General features: G+C 41.9%; 1 protein-coding gene across 5 annotated transcripts in view; it reads right to left on the bottom strand.

Moving 5' to 3' along the window:
* Nucleotides 1–19,565, bottom strand: part of CLIP4 (CAP-Gly domain containing linker protein family member 4) — a 303,168-nt gene that overhangs the window by 277,611 nt on the left and 5,992 nt on the right. The window lies entirely within an intron of this gene.

The following is a 19,565-nucleotide window of genomic DNA, read 5'->3' as shown; positions in this document are numbered from 1 at the left end:
TAGATTCACCAAAGAGACTATACCTCCTACAATAACCCGGACTACAGGGTGACAACTAGTACGAGACAAAGCTGCAGGCCAACTTAAATAATTTGGCCTAGTTACCGAAGAGGAAATTAAAACACCACTCTTGCACAACCACCACTAAGAGACCCGCACTAGTGATGAAATAATGAGGTCCGAACATATTACAAGAGTCGGCTCAACTATCCAAAGGGTCTCTTGTAAAAAGATAGGCCCTAACGGCTTAGGAAACAGCAGTCGGGAAGGCACTATTGAAAAAACCTGCTTTGCCATCGACTGACCTACTCTTACACAATTTTTCTGCTATCATATGTACACTGCTAGAAAGGTTAGTATTTACAATGCAATGTTTTATCTAAGAGTAGCGTACATTAAACTCCTTTTAAGCAGGTCTTCGTCTAGGATGAAGTATGGCGCTGCTTGTTAAATCTGTGATGACCTTAGAAGGGTCGTAGATGATGGAGCAATTGAAGCGCCGTCTGTCTTAGACCTCGCCGCAGCATTTCATACCATCAACCATTCCTCCCTTCTAACCAGGCTCATTTACATGGGAATTAAAGAAGCTGCTCTGCCTGGGATAGAATTTGATCATTTGGGAATTAACCTTTTATGATAAAATGGCATCTTATTGCAGTAATGCAGCAAAAGTACAATGCTGGGAAGCACTCTCTAAAGGATAAAAGCAATGTTATTACCAATGTTATTAAATTGTATAAGAATGTGTTAGACATTACAGGATGTTTACTTTCACGAAAAAGATTCTACCTTGCGTATGTTTACTATAAACTATCTGCAATCAGAAGACCTCTTTGATTAGGAGCAAATATTTAATGGGAGTTTATGAGACGAGAGTGGCTCAGATGACCATGTATTAAAAGGAATAAAATATTTCCCCCCTTGGATGTGAAAATGATTTTGCAAGTCATATAAAGCATGTTCACATTATCACCCACCAATTTCAAATATTCATTAAACCTGTGGTTGCTTGCTTTTTCTAATTAAAAAGATTGTCTGGCAGCAGATAATGGGTGGAAATGAAACTTCAGACTTTACTTTTAGCAAAGTCAGCAAGTCATGTCACTTGTTACGTGAAATTAGAAGCAAATGTAGCCTTTGGTCTCATTACACCGTTTGTGGAATTCCTCTGACTTGCAAAATCCTTAGAATACATATTATGGGGTACTTTACTCCTCGTTTCACTGCCATAGTTCGCCAGAACAAGCAGATTGCTAATTTATATCCTAAATGATGCCCTGGAGCAGCTCCAGCCAATCCTGCCAGGTGCAGTGTTTCAGCTGCCAACACTGCTAATGAATACTCAGAAGTGCAGCCTCTGCACAGCAGTTGTGTGAGGAATGTGCCTCTGACAGTCCAGCCACAGAGCAGCAGCTTTTGTTAGAAGCTCGGGCTGCATTGCTTAAAATAGGAAGAAACTAGGACGCCTCAAGAAACTCCCCTTTCTTTTATTCAGTGGGACAGTGTTGCCTCTTCCCAGCAGCACTTCTGTACTTTTTTCTGTACTATCCTTTATTTGCAAAGAATCAGACACTGATGAAAGCAATATTAAAAACTCTGGGTGCCTTAGAGACAGGAGCAAAAGTAATCACAAAGTAGTTAAAAAGTTGTTACTGCCCACACTTTAGGAGCTGCCTTGTCCTTCAAGCTCTTTCTCCTACATAAAAAAATATACGTTGCAGCTCTTTTTTCTCAGTTTTTCTAGTCGACCTTATGTGTTTAAATTATGTCTCAAAGTTACAGTAAGTTATAGTTAATAGCATCTTTTCTGTGTGTGAATAACAAGCATATTTGCCTTGGAATGTACAGTAAAACTATTGTGAATTATACCACAAACACCTTCCGTCTAGGAAGCACGGATACGGTTAAAATAAAAGTAAATATCCCATATAATATTTATTCATTAAAACCTTTTATTGCAAGCATATGTTCACCATGTTTAGGTGGCAGCATATGGTCTTTTTTTTTTAATTTTACGACATATAATTGCAAAAAAGTAATAATAATATATAGCCGTCGCACCAGCTTGCCAGGGTCAGGCCAACTGGCTTTGCCAATGTTTATTTTAACATATGTGTTAATACTAATTTTAATAGGAGTTATTACTTAAGTCAGTTGTGCTTATGCATGGTAGCAGAATGGAAAGCTGAACTGGCTGCAACAAGAGTTCATCTGTGACTTTCACACTGCTGAGTCTAACAATTAACAACTAAACTATTCTACCAAATACATCTACTGGTTCAATGCATCAGTTAGCAGCATTGGTGGAATAAGTACCCCAGCAAATACCACCAACCAATTACAGAACTCCGTTCCAGGTCCCGCCCCCTAGCAGCTACCCAGCTCATCCGCCAGGTGAGCAGCGGAAGCCACTATTTCTCCCACCTGGCAGCTAAGACCTGGAACACCCTGACCCTACACCTCAGAGCAGCTCCATCGCTCCAACAGTGCAGGAAGGACGTTCAACCAATAGGAACAGGCAGCAGGATCCTGCAGCAGGGCCCCACAGCGCCTCGAGACCCTCACGGGTGAAGCAACCGTGATATACAAATCCTGAATGATTCATTTATAAGTCATCAGCTGCTGAGATTTCTCAGCAGCCAGGAATTCTCAAGTAATAAATGCAGGCACAATAGCTCAGGTGACTAATGAGATCTGTATCTAAACACTGATCATAGGGTTCAGTTATCTCAAATTATCTTGTCAAATAATGTGCTTACTGCAGAAGACTGTGCAGAATCTTCAGGTTGTAGGTTTGAATTCTAGTAATGTAACGCAGCGGGTTCCAGCATGTTTGCAGCAATTGTTTTGTAACCTGCAGATCAAAGTTTCCTATCCAAGCTTTTGGGAGGGTTGATAACCAAGGGCTTGAAGGCTGATGGAGCGAGGTGAAGAAACAAAATGTTGTATACCCCTCATGAAGTTATTTCCTCATAACTGTAACCTTTATTAATTGTGTGGTTTGGTATACTAATCAACGTAGTATAGAATGCACACATAAATACACCTGGGAATTTTAATCTACTTGCATGGAAAACTATAACTGACTCATTTAGTAATGTTGTCATGGTGTTTACTAATGCAAAGCTTTAATCTAATAAAAATTGGCATACATGTGCTTTCTGTTTATGTTTTTTGTGGCAAAAATATGGAGATAGGTGAGTATATCCTGCATATGTGTCGCTTATTTGCTAGGTAACAACTAACAGGGAAAACCTTAGTATGGGGGGGAGGTAAACAGAAGGGTTATATTTCAATAATTAACATTAATTTGTGTTTGTTTCTATGATAGTTCCCATTCTGGCTCGTGATGCCTACTTAAAAATGGAGGTTTTCGATTACTGTGACAGTGAAAGATACTGCTCATGTGTGGCTAGAGCAGAGGCTGAATGTGAGCTGCCTGGCGAGAGCAGTTCAAGGACAGCTTGCCCTGAAAGTCCCGATGACCGCCAACAAAATGTAAACATCTGAATTTCAAAAGATGGGAAAGGAACCTCATATAACAAGTTGAGGATGTGACTAGGCTGGACATTCTTTAAACAATGAACTCTTTAATTTCAGCTGATGCTACAGAAAATGAATATTAGAATGATGAGGTGATGCTCATCCACCCTCAAATTGTCCAATCAAGACTAGAGTTTGTACTGACATTTAATTTTGTAGATAGATAAAGTTAGTGAAATAGGGTATAAAAAGGCGTGACTTTTCTTAGGAAAAAACTCTCTTTTCGATTTCCTCCTGAGATGCTGTCGGAATGCTGATTTTCCTGAGATGTAAGACTTTGAAAACATTTTCTATTTTCTTTGAATGAGAAATGAGTTTTAGATGAGGTTGTTAGTTAGGGAGCTAGGCAGGGCCGGACTGAGAATTAAAACCGGCCCTGGCAAAGTGCTCGACCGGCCCCCCTAGAGATGCGACCGAGCTCTTTGGCGGCGCTTTTGCAGCTATGCTGCAAAAACGGCCCTGTAACAAAAACGACCCCCTGGGCCCAAAACCGGCCCCCACCCTTGCGGCGCACCGGGGATTGCCCGGTGCCCACAACAGCCAGTCCGGGCCTGGAGCTAGGAGAAAATGACCTTTGGGAACTATTTGTCTTTTGCTAATACTTATGTCCTGAAACCTAAATAATAATGTCTATTTCTGAATCCTTGAAATAAATGAATATAACTGTGTGAGATAAAACTTTTATTTTTTGAATAAAGAAATAAATAAAGCGAATAAACTGTTAGACATACTAAACTTTGCTTTTAATTAAAATTAGATAAATGGAGAGTTAAGCTGGTCTTGTATTTTCCTTAGCCTAATTTTTACTAGCAGATCCATTGACCATAATGGTGGTGTGTCTGAATAAAATGTCTCATTAAAGAAAACCATGGTGAAATTCCTTTAAACTGCAGGTGTACATAGTATAAATATTTAATTTTGATTTAGACACTCCGCTATGATCCATCAGCTCTCCTTTGAATCACACCGATCCATAAAGTAGGATGAAAGTGTTTGTGAGTAACTCGCACTAGTATAGGCCCCACTGATGAGTAATGTATGATTTGGTACTTCAGGGAAAGGTGATATGGTTTTAGAATAAATTTCCGTAGTAGCGCTGCATTAAGGCCTAACTCAACTATTTGGTCGTCATGGCTTTTTCAAACAACTGCCACTTAGCTTGCTAGTACTATATGCTGTTTTGCACTGTGTGTTGTGTAAAAGGTAATTATTGATAAAAATTAAACACAAACACTTGTAAACAAATAGTACATTAATCTGAATTTCCGTACAATATTACTTTGAAAAGGCGCAATATTGCATTGAAAAGGCATGCTCTCTTTCTTTCTTGTATTTTACAAGATGCAACATATCTTGCAGCAATTTCCGCTAGTTCTCTATGTTGTTATCATATCTGTACACACATTTCTTTAAAACCCCTTATATTTTTTTAAGAATTTGAAAGATTACAATTCGTCCGTATTAGTTAATCTCTAGTGCAACTTGTGGACAGTATGCATCTCGAGGCACCGGCAGTCAGCTGACTACGAAGGCATGGGTTGACAGCTTGTCCAGCAGTACAGACTTCTGAAACTTACTCCAAGACATACCTTTCGACAGAAGACAAATGTTTTACTGATTGTACATGAAGTGCCGAGGATGTACAGCAGTGCTTCCCAAACATTTTAGAAGAATGACCCAATTTTTAGTACTAAAAACTTTCGCTACCCACCTAACTTTAGTGGACTAGACAGGGGATTTCTTTTTTGCAACTAAATCATAGTGTGGTAGCCCCTTGTCATTCACAGCATCACATTTTCCATTCAAATGGCCACTAAATTTGCAGACATACAGTTTTACTAATAAAACTATATTTCACACTAATGATAAAGTATGGAAATCGAGTTTCAGTGAATATTTAAAATTCGTGCATCACCAAGTAAAGTGTCTTGATTCGTTCTGATCCGATTAAAATCTTTGTTTCACTTCAGAATTAAAGAAAATGGGCTTTACGTTATGCTTTTCTAACTTCAGAATGTGTCCAATTAATTTAAATGTATTTATATTTTGTTGTGTTACAAAAAAATGACATCCTACAGCCTTTCTACTCACAACCCCTGTACCCCAGCAACATTGTCTCATAATTCACAGTATTTTTCTTTTTTTGAGAGCAAAGTGAGAGGAGTTTGTAAACAGTAATCTCTTCATTAAAAAGAAATAAGCAGCAATTTGTCAGAAGATGTAGCTTGACATTTGTCTTTTGACGCAAAGCAAATGTGACTTGATAAATACAGAATGTAAAGGCATCTTTATTTATTGCTTGGACTTTCACGACCTACCAAAAATAGGCTCTCCCAAAGTTTAGGAAACGCTGACTTAGAATATGCTGTGGCTCTTTATCTTCGCAGATGTGTCCTGCAACGAAAAGCTGTCTGACATCTCCAAGGACAGACTGAAAGCTGAACAAGGGTGCTAAAATCCTGGCCTTCAGATTCAGCAATGTAAATCCAAACGGGCGCCAACTCTAAGCCTTGTCTACAGCTACTGTGCTCAGGCTTCATCCCTAATCCACAGCGACGGCATCCAGAGAAGATGGCCAAGAAGAAGCCCCACCGGCCAAAGAAAGTAAAAAATTAATAAAATACAAAAGGGAGAGGGGGAAAATCAGTCTTTTGCACCAGTATATGCTTAGAAACCAATCCCATAAAAGAGACATAGAGTTGCAGCATCAACATATCTTCTAGACAAGCCTGTTTCAGTGGTTATCATTCACAAATGAATTAATTGGATAAATTGTCCAATTCCAGCTACTACTATTTAATTAGTTTAAAAGGAGGACCATCATGTATCGTGCCGATTGGACCAAGCCTGAAACTGTCAAAGATTAGGAGTTCAAAGTAGTACTGGATGTACACGGATTTCCTTACAGGACTGACTTAAAAAACCCAGCTTTGCAACCAGACCCTAGTGGTACAACCCTACCTATATGACCATTTGTCTGTATGACAAAAAAAATCCCTATTGGGTACATATTGTCGTCAATATGTTACACTACTCAAGAAATACAGTTCTAACATAACATAACATAACTACCATAAAAACTGCTATGTTTCTAGGGGCGAAAATGTGGCTCACTGGCCAGAGTTGCCGAGGGGGTAGCAGGGGATCCGGGTTCGAGTTTTGGAGTAACATCCTGTGATTCTGGACAAATCACTTAATTGTACATGCTTGGTTTTCTAAGTCAATAGTGTGACCAAAAGATATGCAAGACACAAGTACTGTGTGTAAACTGATACATGATCAGTGCTATCAATGTTTGTTGTAATGCCAGGGTCGGAGTGCCCCATGGTCAGCAATTAAGACCCAGCCCCTAGAAGTATTAGCCACAAAAAAAAGCGCAGAGAACCCTATAAGTATTAGCAAGAGAAAAAAGCACGGAGAACACTCTACGAGAAGCAGTGTCTCTTATCAGGAAGCAGGTCAGGATCTAACAATCCTTTCCTCCTGCAAATGTGTCCCAGAATTCGGTGTTTCTAGTCTTTTTTCGATCGTTCTACTGTCTCGCCAACTCAGTCCTGCGTAGATAGTACGGTTCCAGTAATATCAGTGACACTCAAAGTTAAGTTATATTTGGGAGTGATTTCACAAACGGTGTTTAGTGTGCACTACAGTCATTTCTTATTTTGGAGATATATAGCAGTTCTTTACAAATACGTTTTCTTGACAATAATCTAGCAGTAAAAGAATTGCTCCATACTATCAGCTTTTTCTGGCCTTTGAATGACTTGATAAATATGAGTCTAGGGCTACGCAAAACTATTTAGGAGTTTCTCCACAGTCAATAAAGTTCGAATATAGTGGTCTATACCTTTATCCTTTGAAATCACACTGTGATCAGAAGAAGTTATTATCTTTTTAGGTCTCAAAACCACCAATTGGCATAATGGTGACATTACCAGAAATCACATCATGTGACTTCAGGACAAACGAGCGAATCACAGGAAATTACATCACATGATAATGGACCCTAATTTGAGGAATCCGTGAGTTTGAAAAAAATTACATTTTAGGAAATAAATGTCATGGAAGAAAATTGACTTTTGAACACCTTGGCCAGCATAAGCTCAATAAAACACACCTATCTATGCAGTGCAGGAATAGAAGTCAGTAACACCAGTTGCTCCTTTAAGTAGGGCAATAGCTGCACAATAAGACCAGTCAGTGCAGTCAATAATACGCTGATGACCCGCCAATTGTCTCCATTTCTAAGAATTGCACATCCACCATTTCAAGATTGTCAAAATTCTACCTGTGGAGGTGAGGAAAGTCATAACTCACATGCTTATTGCATCTTAACAGAATTATGGCAATCCTCTATAACACAGCATCCAATCTAGTGGGCTTGCCCCACTCCAAAGAATACAGAGTGCAGCAGCCAGGCTGCGTTTGCATAGTCTGCACTGGCTTTTAATCAATAAAGAGTCATTTTATGTGAGTGGTCCCAAATTTATTTCCTGATAAAATTCAATTTTATTTCTCGACCAGGGCTCTCCAGTTCTCCCCTGCATATCTTCTTCTCAACACTTGCGTACATCGCTGTAGACAGGGAGCCTTCTACTCTTCTTGAACACAAGAAATGGAATGACTTGCCTCAGGCTCTTTGTAAGGAAACAGTTTTCAGCAGCTCAAAAAAAGGCCAAACAAGTGCTTATTTTACCTTTTATCTTAAAGTATTTTTGCTTTGCCTCCTCTGACCTCTATAGTCTCAGAGCTAGGACATCTTATCCTGTGCAAGAGAGTGTTTTATAAGCTCCTATAACATAATATAGCAGCAGATACCCAACTCATGGCACCTGAAAGGTACTGAAAACAGAAAAGAGCAGTGACTGGAGCAATTTTGGCTGAGTTTACTGATAATCATTAGGGTTAAAGGACATTCAGCATGGTCAAACAATCCTTTTTGAACCAGTAATATCTAAAAAGGACCAAAAGAGGCTACACAAAGTATATAAAGCAGGTAAGTCAACAGAATATCAGGGGGCACTCAAAGTGAACTACACTAACATTTTTGAGCTTGACTCGAAGGCAAATGAGATTAGTGAGAGACCCTCTGAGACGGTTCATATTACAGAAGGAAAAATCCTTGACCACTAGGATAATTATGGGCTGGGTAAGGATCATCAGGAATATCAGACAGAACCAATAGACGGGAACCCATGGGTTAGTTATCCTCTAACTGGTGATGCTACGGTCTCTTCTTTGAAGGTATATGAGACTGCTCATAATACACCTGAGGGAATTTGCTTTTAAAGGGCAATAGTTTTAATCTGCTTGCACAGTATCCCACAGAAATCCTAAATGGGGCAGAAGGGTGGCTGAGCTCTCCCCTCCACCATGCATCATTAGCAATTACCATAGGACAGTTGAAGTCAAGATCAAATAGCCAAGACGCAGCTTGATGAAAGGAGAAGTGCGTAACTGGTAAAGTATTATAAACAACAGGAGAAACCCGTACACCCAGTTGAGACCTGGGTAAGTATAGTATCAAGCAACAATGTCTCAATGTGTAGAAGAAACAACAACATGAACCCCAGCTTTTTGTAAATGCAATTTTTCAACAGACGCAAAATATTGCTTCAAATGTTATAAAGCCGCATCAACAACGATTTATTTGTTAAGTACAGAGTGAACACATTGTGCTAGTGAAAGAACATTAAACAGTGCAAGTGAAATACGTGAGAATAATAGTAAAACAGAATGTGGAAATATTTCGAAAATTATTTTGAAGGAATCTTTTGGATACAATATTGTCTTTATGAAATCATGTCATAATTAGAGAACAATAAATTTGTTGGTGCATGTTGGCAGCGATTCGACCTTCATGAATTGAGCTCATCATCAGGACAATAATAACACAAAAAGAGAATCGCTGCCTGAATGGCGTCCAGGGCACGTAGAGAAATTCCCGCCAGTGTGTGTATACGTTTGACCTGGTACAGCACAGATGGTCACCAGGCTACGTATCAAAGAATCCACTATGGATGGTCTGAGAAGAAATCGAGGAAGGGCCAAAGCGCTCAAATCCCAATGGATGATGGAGTGAATAAATCGCATTACTGGATGCAATACGATTTCGGTGGTGTGAGCATGTCCCTGCGTGATAGGGAAATCGTAGAGACCGTTATTAATTTGAGTCTGGTGCAAGGCAAAACAATTAGCCTTGTGAAGTCTGCTGTAGGGAATCATGAATAAATCTCTAAGGCATGAAGGCATCAGCGGCGACTCCTGAATCATGATTGAAATCTACAAGTACCAGCAAATTTATGGATTTTTGGACAATATTGTGTCCAAAAGATTAACGCACAATAATTTTCGAAATATTTCCATACGCTGTTGCTTTACTTTTATTCTAATGTGTTTCAAATGCACCATTTAATTTTCTCTCACGGGCACAATGTGTTTACTCTGCACATACACACAAATCTTAATCCTTGTTGAGGCTGCTTTATAACTCTTGAAGCATTCTTTTGCCTCTGTTGAAAAATATAATTGCATTTTCAAAAAGTCGGGGCTTTGTGTTGTTGTTTCTTTTATAATTTACTAATTCATAATTGGTGCCCTTTCTGTTGATACCCATTGATACATTGTTGTATGATACTAAACTGGTAAAGTAACACAAATCAGGGGCACCTAGATCCTCTATAGGATAGGCTATTTAAATACTGAGCCCTTACTAAATCAAACTTGCCTGATCTGGCTGTCGGACCCACACAGACTTGTGAAAAGAAGTGTAACCGGAAGCCATTTCAAGACCAAACATATACCTGCTGTGCCCCAAATAAGACTAGCATAAGTAGATACCTGGGTTAAAAATCACACTATAAGGAATAATATAAAATTATATCAACTGTCAGAAGTACAATTCTTCCTAGAATCAGCCGGTGCTTGGCTGCCAGAGTGGTATATACTGAGAGGAATCTGGGGAAACAAGGTGTACACAGCTCCATCGGACTCTTCCAGAATAAAGCTGAAAGTAAACCAAAGACAACCAAAGCTCAGAGTTCCAAAAGGATCAAAGTATACCCACACGCTCCTCCTTTACCCATCAAAAAGAAAGCGGAAACCAGATTTGGAATACATATCAAAGTGATGAATTCAATGAAGGAACGTATTTGGTTGACAAAAACCAACATATACCTGAATCACGCTGAGGTAGCTGGAGTAAGGATATATATGAATAAGCTTAACCTCAGGAAGACCAAAGCTAAAAACACTGACCAAAGAATAACACAGTTCTATCCAAAGAGCCTGGCATAAAAAGGAAACTGTTTCCAAAGCTAAATTCCTAGGAAAAGAAATCATCAAGATGGAGGACAAGAACAGGAAAGGTTCCGAAGGTATACGAAGGGTTGGGCTACCAGAAGATTGTGAAAAAGACACTAATTCATGCAAACACTCATGGAGTCATGGTACCAATAATAATGAACCTAAGTTCCCTAAAAGGCTTTGAAGAGAGAGAGTACACCAGCTACCAAACAAACCAATCAAGGGTAACCATACTTCAAGAGCAATAAAATGTTCCCTTTAAGTGATGCACATACCACCTTGAAACTGAAATGTGCAAACGCTAATCCTCCGTTCTAATGAAGAGATTCTAGAACATCCTTCTCATTAGCGCCAAGAAACAGCTCAGTGAATGCGCGCTTTACAAATAACTAAAAATTCAAATTCAAATAAGAGTTTCCACAGAGAAAGCACATAAAGGCATTCGCAGATCTTCTTTACTAACAGATATGCATTCGCTAGAAATTGCAATTGCATTGGGCAAATTCCTGAAGGCCGTAAAAGATTTTGGAAGGGAGATATCGAAGGATGGGCACTGATTTTAAGTTCTTTTAAGCCTTTTATAAAGTTTAAACTTGTCTTTTTATTCTTCCAGATATGTGAAAACTTTGGTAAAATTTGGGTTTAATGAATTGTGTATCAGGAGGTGTTACCCTCTTTTAACCTTCTCTTTTTTCTTTTTAACGAATATGAATTTTAACTATTTATGACGTAGGAATATTTTGTCTGCCCGTACTTTGTCCGATTCTGTTTGCATTTTGTTTGTATTGTTTAAAAGACTATGGTCTAAATAAACAAGTTTCTTTCTCTCTCAACTAAAAATTCAAATTCAAATAAGAGTTTCCACAGAGAAAGCACATAAAGGCTTTCGCAGATCTTCACCTGAAGGTAAAGAGCACAGACATTGGATATGGCGTTGTGGAAACACTTCAAATGAGGATTGAATAGAAAGACAAGTTGCACACTTCAATAAACCACATATTCTTAAATAATTTCTGCTGAATCACAGCGAGGGTGTGATGGACACTTAAGCAAACCAGTAATGGCCCATGAGATGCATACAAACTCAGCCATAGGAGTGCTTTACACATTAAAAAAGCTCATGAAAATCAAACCGTTTATTTCCCTTTACGATCTCAAGACAGTAGTGCAATCACTTGTGGGCTCTGGGGTGTGGAATTCCTACAGCCCGACTACCAGGACATATTATTTGGGGTCAAGGACAACAAGTTTTTATGTTTATTTTTTCCTTGGGACAATTCGGCTCGAACCCCTGCAGCACAAACTCGTTGGCTGCCAGCTTGCAGTACGACATTACGGATCAGGGAAGGACATTGTCTGTAGTTATGGTAACATTGTCAGTCAGACAAAAAGCTTTTATTATCGGTTAAAAACCATAAAAAGATATATTTACACATTTACACATATATCAATACTATACAAATATTTAAAAAATTGTAAAAGACCTCATAAAACAACGTTCTTAAATGAGAATAGAAAGATTTAAAAACAGAAAACAGAAAAAAAGTAAATGCGTAAGTATCCCACAGGACCAACAAGGGTTCCATACTGAACTGCAAGGTAACTTTAATAAAGGGGGAGACCTCCCCTATTGTGTTTTTTTATTTTCCTTTAGTAGTGCACACCCTGTAAACCACATAGACAGAAGGAATTTTGCTGTTACATAAACTGTCAAAAAAGTGGTATCAGTTTTGAGAATTGTAAAGATCTCTCTATAGTCCCTTATGCCCCTGGACTTGCAGAATTGAATTATCCATTTAACTCTTGCCCGGGATTAAGAGGGGCAAAAGAGCAGAACGTGTAGATCTGTCTCTCTGCTACCTGCGCATCCTGGGCAAGTGCTCACAGGGGCTGGGACTTTTGACCACTTATCAGTGGCCTCCCTTAGGGGAAGTGAGCCGTGCCTGAACTGGATGTATAGTTTCTTGGCCAGGGGGGGCTGGATGTCGTCCAAGAATCTCTCAAAATTAGGATGGACCTTGGTCTCTAAAAAGGTGTTAGTAAGCCTACCCAAGGAAGAGTTTGATAATAAGAGAGCCATACCATGCTCTCTCAGCACCGAACTCAGAGTTTTTCTAGGGAGCAGGTCACAGGCCTCCTCCGGGGAAGACCACAGATACCCCCCTACCCAGGGCCTGGGAGAGGCGCTGGATGTACTTTAACCATGGGATCCTCCCCGCGCCCCTTCTAGCTAGCAAATCCCGCAGATCCTCCCTATAACTCTCCAGTTCCGGGGTAGCTCAGAGCCGTCTCCAGTATAACAACGGACGATTCGAGATGACATCCTGGATAGGCACCAGACCTATGTCCAGCCTTAGGGGGGGTGAGGGGGATACTCAGGGAAAGTCTCAAAAGACGCCTAATAAAACTATTCTCGGTGAGGGAGAGGGGGGCCACACTTACATGTCCCCATAATTCCGCACCGTAAAGCGCACCGCCTCTGGCCTGAGCTTTATATATTTCTAGAGGTGGTCCCATCAGTTTGAGGGAAGATTCATTAAAGACTTTTAGGATACCACCCGAGGACTGGGCAAGCTTCAAATTAGCTATAGCAGTCTGCGAACCCCAGTCCATTCTATCATTTAAAGTGACCCCCAAGTACTCGAATGTGGAAACTCGGTCGAGAGCCATTCCATCCAGGTTTGGGTGGGGACAATTTGGGTGTTTCATGTTATACACCATATACTTGGTTTTAGCAAAATTAATTTCCAGATTCCTTAGTTTACAAAAACTGGAAAATGCCTCTAATGTGCGCTGAATACCCCCCGATGATTTTGACAGTAGGAGGGCATCGTCCGCGAACATTAGGGCCGGAATTTTCCGGCCAGCTAGGGTAGGAGAATCCAGGTTTTTTGCTCCCAATAGGAAGGCAATCAAACCATTGAGGAATAGGGAGAAAAGCATGTGGGCTAAAACGCACCCTTGCCTCACTCCCCTTTCCACTGGAAACGGGGATGACAATTCCCCACCCCTCCCAAACCTCACCCTAGCGTACGTGCCCTGGTGCATACGCTTGAGTAGCTCGCACAAATAGGCCTGGGCACCCATCTCATTTAGGATAGCCCAGAGCTTGTCCCTCTGGACCAGGTCGAAAGCGGAGCTTGTCCCTCTGGACCAGGTCAAAAGCAGACCGAAGGTCCACAAAAATCAAATACAAACTGCCCTCCCCTAGAAATACAGTACCAGCTGTAATCTGAACAGCCGGTCGATCGTAGAAACCCTTGCCCGGAAACCTGCCTGCAGGGAGGTTAGGATTTGGTGGTCGTCCATCCAACTCTGCAACCTGGTTAGGAGGGCTCTGGCGAAGAGTTTCTGGAGGACGTCAATCAAGCTTATGAGGAGGTAGTTGGCCGGGTCCAAGGGAAAAGCTTTCTTATGGATGGGTATGATTTCAGCTCCCAGCCAAGTCGAGGGGGATGTCCGGACCCTGCATAATGGCATTAAAAAAAGTGCAAATATAAGGTGCCAACACCTTTCCTCTGTCCGATAGAGATCCCCGGGGATCTTATCGAGGCCCGGGGCCTTCCCCGGAGTCAGGCTCCTAAGTGCCGCCTTAATTTCCAAGATCGTAAAGGGATAGCTATCGTGAGCCCTGCCCCTTACGAGGGCTGGGTCAGAAATACTTGCGAATTCGTGTAGATCAACCGGAGTGGCCTCACACCCTGATGAGGGACTTGAAATGAGCAAGCCACACCTCTTAACTGAGATTAGGGATAATAGCGGACGACCCTGTGGCCGAGCCTCCACGGACCAAATTCCAAAAGGACCTGAACTCACGGGCATCAAGAGCTGCTCTAATTTTTTCCCATCTGTCGGCCTCCCACTCTGACTTGGCCGCACAGGTGATACTTTTGTAGGTTAGCCGTGCATTTCTGATGGTCAGCTGAGTACCCCATTTCACCTCCTTTATCAGGGTACTTTTAGCCTCCCTACAACTTTTGTTGAACCAGTGCTCTCGTTTGGGTGCCCTCAACCCTGCCAGTATTGGAGGTTACAAAGAATTCGGCCAATGAGTTAAATAGCGTGTTGTGGGTAGCCTGCAAGGCCGAAGAGTGTAAAGACTCACTTTTGCGACTCCACGAATCGCTAGCCACTAATAAGGCTCCGGCTACCTGGTTATAGATCTCTGCTAGCATGTCCGGTGCTTGAGCCACCTTCTCCCACTTGACACGCCTGCCTACCGCTGCTTGAAGTAAGCTTGGAGTGGTAGAGGTCCCTACTCGATCCTGTGTCGTATGATTCCCCAAAGGGTTAACTAGTTCGAGAGACAGTAGATTATGATCACTATCAACCCTTGGTGTTACAACAAACGCTTTTAGTTGTGCCCAGAATTCCACGTTGACCAGGATATAATCAATTGTCGTACTTTTCCCTGGCCTATTATAGGTGCGTGCACTCGGTACATCTGGAAGGAGCCTGCCATTACAGGCCCTTAGGGAAAAGGTTACGGTCAGCTTGTTAATCGCAAGTGCCAACGGCAACAACCGCTTTACTGCATACATGGAACATTCCGGGATGGAGCAAGACTCGTCCTCTTCTGTAGTGACAGAGGGAATCCCCATGAGTGGCTCAAAATGACAATTAAAATCTGCCCCGATAATTTTGCGATAAAAAGAGGGGAAGGAAGAAAAGAGTGCCTCCAGGGCCTCCAGGGTAGATAGGCCCTTCTGTATAGGGGCAGGACGTAGGTAAACATTTATCACTGCCCGTACCAGACCCTCTTTTAATGTGAGTGTAATACACAAAATGTCTGGACAGTTAGTGTTGATTACCTTTACTACGCACCCCAGATGGACTGCCACCCACGTACACAGCCCTCCCGAGGGTCTTCCCCTAGGTCCCTGGCCTGCCGCTCTATGGTATGACGCAAATCCTACCCTCACGGGAGCAGACAGAAGCCAGGTCTCTTGAAATAAACAGAGATCAAAGCCATCCACCAACTCCCCCCACTCAGGATTTTGTAGCTTTAGCCCCAGCCCGGCCACATTCCAAGAACCAATCCGTGTGGGACGAACGACTGCTGACCCAAGAGGTGCTACGATGGGATGGACTTGGCCAAGAGGGATAGGTGTTACACAGAGGTGGGAATCCAGCACCCGTCCTTCTACTAAGGGTGCAGAATTATTAGCTGGTAAAGATAGGCCATGCACAATTAGGCTGGGGTCTGTACCATGGACCCTACAACCCTGCTAGGGCCTCCTACTTCATGACTCACCCCATAGTTTTGGGCCATTGTGGGAGCACCCGAGGGTAGCGATAGTCAGTCCACACTACTCAGAGCCCTGAATCGGTTGGCCACTGGGATGTTATACTCTGGGGCACAATGGACATAGGGGGGGAAGGAGTTGTTCCCGCGTGGCCGGTACCCAATTCAAACAGTAAAAATATCCCAAATGACTAGTGTTAATTAAACCTGGGAGAACTGGACCACTACTCCCCAATATTTGTTTAACAGCTACAGGGTCCCTAAAGTTAACAATTATGCAGTCACCCTCTATATCTTTGGGTCTTGTCCCCAGCCAGTTAACCCTACGTGCAAACAGAATCTCCCCCTGACCCTGTCCCATCAGGTCTGTGCCTATTTAGCCAGAAGATGACCTTGTTCTTTAGCTCCGGAAAAGTTTCACCACGAGCACTGGCGAGTGGTGGAACACCCGTAAGCACCACCACATACGGTGCTGCCTCTGGCGGTAGCTGAGGACAGGGAGGGGATTTTATTTGACTAGTTTCTTGGGGTTTAGGGAGAGAAGAAGATTTATGTGTGCTACCGGTTGCATGCTGGTACCCAGGGTGTACCAAGGGGGGACAAGGAACACATGTCGACATATCAGGTGCGATGGACATGGACAGCGCTTTTGTGCACCTGGGTAGATCATTGTTAAATGGTGTTATAGTGGATTTCTCCATTGCTACCTGTACCAAATGGTATGGAGGGTTGACGGGGAGGATGCTGTCACCCAGCCTGGCATCTAAGACAGTGGCCTACTCTCATATCCATGTTCCCCAGTACACTAGTAGCCTGTTCTTTCCCCAAGCTTTTATTGTTAATGAGTGTCACCAGTCTATCGATCCTGGAGGACAGTGTTTTGAAGTGTGAGGTAATGAGCTGCTCCATGTGGGCCTGGAGGTCAATTAGCAAGTGAGTAGCCCATAGTGGTGGCCCAATGGGAGGTGGATTAAGTCCAGGCTCCGACTGCAGTGCAGCCAGTCTAGAGGCTGCTTTATTAGCTTGTTTACTTGCAGGTTTCGGGTTCCAACGTTTATGACTCTGTCGGGGGGCCTTTCTACCTCGTGGTGATAAATGTGGCGGCGGGTCTACTGTAGGGACACAGGCTTCCGAGTCCAGCTGTGCGCAGGGTAACTCTGAGAATGACGTGAAAAATAATGTATATTCTGAAGGGTTAGCTGTAATTTCAGAGGAATCCCCTGCAGGCTATGAAGGGACGATCACCGGCAGAGACGCCCCTCAGTGTTTTCAATGGCAGTTGAGAAGACTCCTATCATTTTTTGCAGCATTTTATCTATAGCTGTGAGCGTAGGTAGTGGTTGAGTAGAAGCTGCTAACTGCCTGGTCATGGGGCGTGAGGTAGAAGTCTTATTAGTTTTTCCCATGTTGCTCGTAGTAAATAAAAAAAAAATAGAGAAGAGATCCCCACTACGCAGGGATATGTCAAATCCGATTAAACTACACGTTGTGAAGGTCAGATTAAAAGATAATATCCTAAACAGTCCCTACTCGATATGCCTAAACAAATAGGGGCAAGCTTTGACTGATAGAGGAATAATAAAATACACGTGAGTGGATTATGACCACAATAGTGAACCAAGACAATGGAATTACCAATCGCTGGTAATAGTGAATATTTTTGTCCATATGTTCATGGTGTTCAAACTTGTATTTATGGTTCACTAATACAAAAGCCCTTCCTATTAGGGTGAGTGCTCTAAGGAAACGTTGTAAGCTCCGACTGTACTACTGAAAGTGGTTCCAGTGTAACAATGTGTACACGCATTTGCAAAGTTTAACAATATGAGGCTACATACAATGATCCTAGAACGTTCTCTAATTAGATGCAAATATCTGTAAAAGCTTGAAAGCAAAATTGAAGGTCCTTTGCTTTCAAAATAAAATACAACTAGGAAAAAAACATTTTGCTTAACTACTGTGACACTGTAGATTAAAAAAAATGTGAAGCACAATTTAGTCAAATATGTTGCATGCATTTCCCAAAAATATTCCTAATGGATAATCAGTGGTGCCAGTTTTAACAAGATAATGGGAATCAAAAACAAGCACTGGCAAAGCCAATTGGTCTGATATTGGTGGTGAGCATTTTGGTTTTGTCAATGCGTGCCTTGTTTTGACATTGCTTTTGTAAAACTTTGTGGGAGCTGCCAGGCCCTCACCATCATAACAAACATTGGCTAAATGAAATAATATTTGTTAGTCTCAAGAAGCACACATTGCCACAGTAGTCCCTGGCAACAAACAAAACTATTTTGTTTGCAGATATGCTACTTGTGAAACAGCGGACGCCAGTCGATGGATAGAGAGATAGAATTTTTTTTTAAGTCTTGGTTAACTCCAGACCTATTCAGGGCCCCACGTCATAAAGAAAGTCACAAAATTGCACCCATGCATTTGTGCAGACCCGAAAATAAATAAATAATCGACAATAAAAATAGCAAGGTTAGATCAGAGAGCTCTACCTTCCTAGGTTCCTTTAAAATAGTGCAGCTACTCACTACTACTATATATCCTGCTATGAGAAAGTGCCTGTTTTGCATGGTTAGCCCCCCACTGTTTGCCTGGTTTTGATGGGGTTTCAAATGTAGTGCACATGGTTGCATATTCCAGCAGTAATTGTGATTCTGTGCAAATGTGAATGAAAGGGGTACACAGTTGTCAATGCTTTGCAAGTCAAAATAAAATACAGTTCTTGCAGGTAAGCTGGGTGCATTGTGTGTTTGGGCGGTAGTGAAAGAGATGCGAGGAAGTAAGAGAGTGAAAATAAGATGCTGAAGAAGAAAGAGATGAGGTTTAAGACATGCAGATGGACAATATGTGAAGTGAAAAATGCTGTGCATGTCTACAGCATAATAAACAGAACAGGATTCTATGTCAGTCCACGGAGGCTCAGATTATGCTTCTCTTCACTTTACTGACATAAACAGCAGCCAATAAAAACTTTAAACTGGCATGACCCCGGAAGGACAACCCCCTCCAACAGTATGCACCAATCACTATCAAGTCCACTGTATAACTGTCCATGTTTATCAATACGACCTCCTCTTTCTTTGCTGCTGCAGCAGCGAGTTAAGTGCCCTTTACGTTTTCTACTTATTGGTGGTTAATTGTTTTAAGGGCGGTGGTTCTTACTGGCGCGTTATCGTGCCCTTGACTTTATTATGCTTAATGTGTTCTTTATGCCTTCGCATTTATTGATGTGTTTTCATACGTTATGGTCTTGATCCCCACACCTTTATATCCTATTGCCGATGTGTGCTTAGGCTTCGGCTTCCTTGCCGGTCTTTTTTTCCCGTTGCTTAATTGCCGGTTGAGGGATTTGCCGCGCGTTTGTTGTGTTGGTTTAGGCGCGAGTCGGCAGTGCGCGTGGTTCGCTCAGTAGGGGGCGGTGGAGCAGGAGGAGACAGACGCGAGTCTCTCGCGCTCAGGA

Source organism: Lissotriton vulgaris, chromosome 6, assembly GCF_964263255.1.
Source record: "Lissotriton vulgaris chromosome 6, aLisVul1.2, whole genome shotgun sequence".
Classification (NCBI taxonomy): domain Eukaryota; kingdom Metazoa; phylum Chordata; class Amphibia; order Caudata; family Salamandridae; genus Lissotriton; species Lissotriton vulgaris.
Note: the sequence above shows the minus strand (reverse complement) of the source record. Positions and strands in the feature narration are given on the sequence as shown.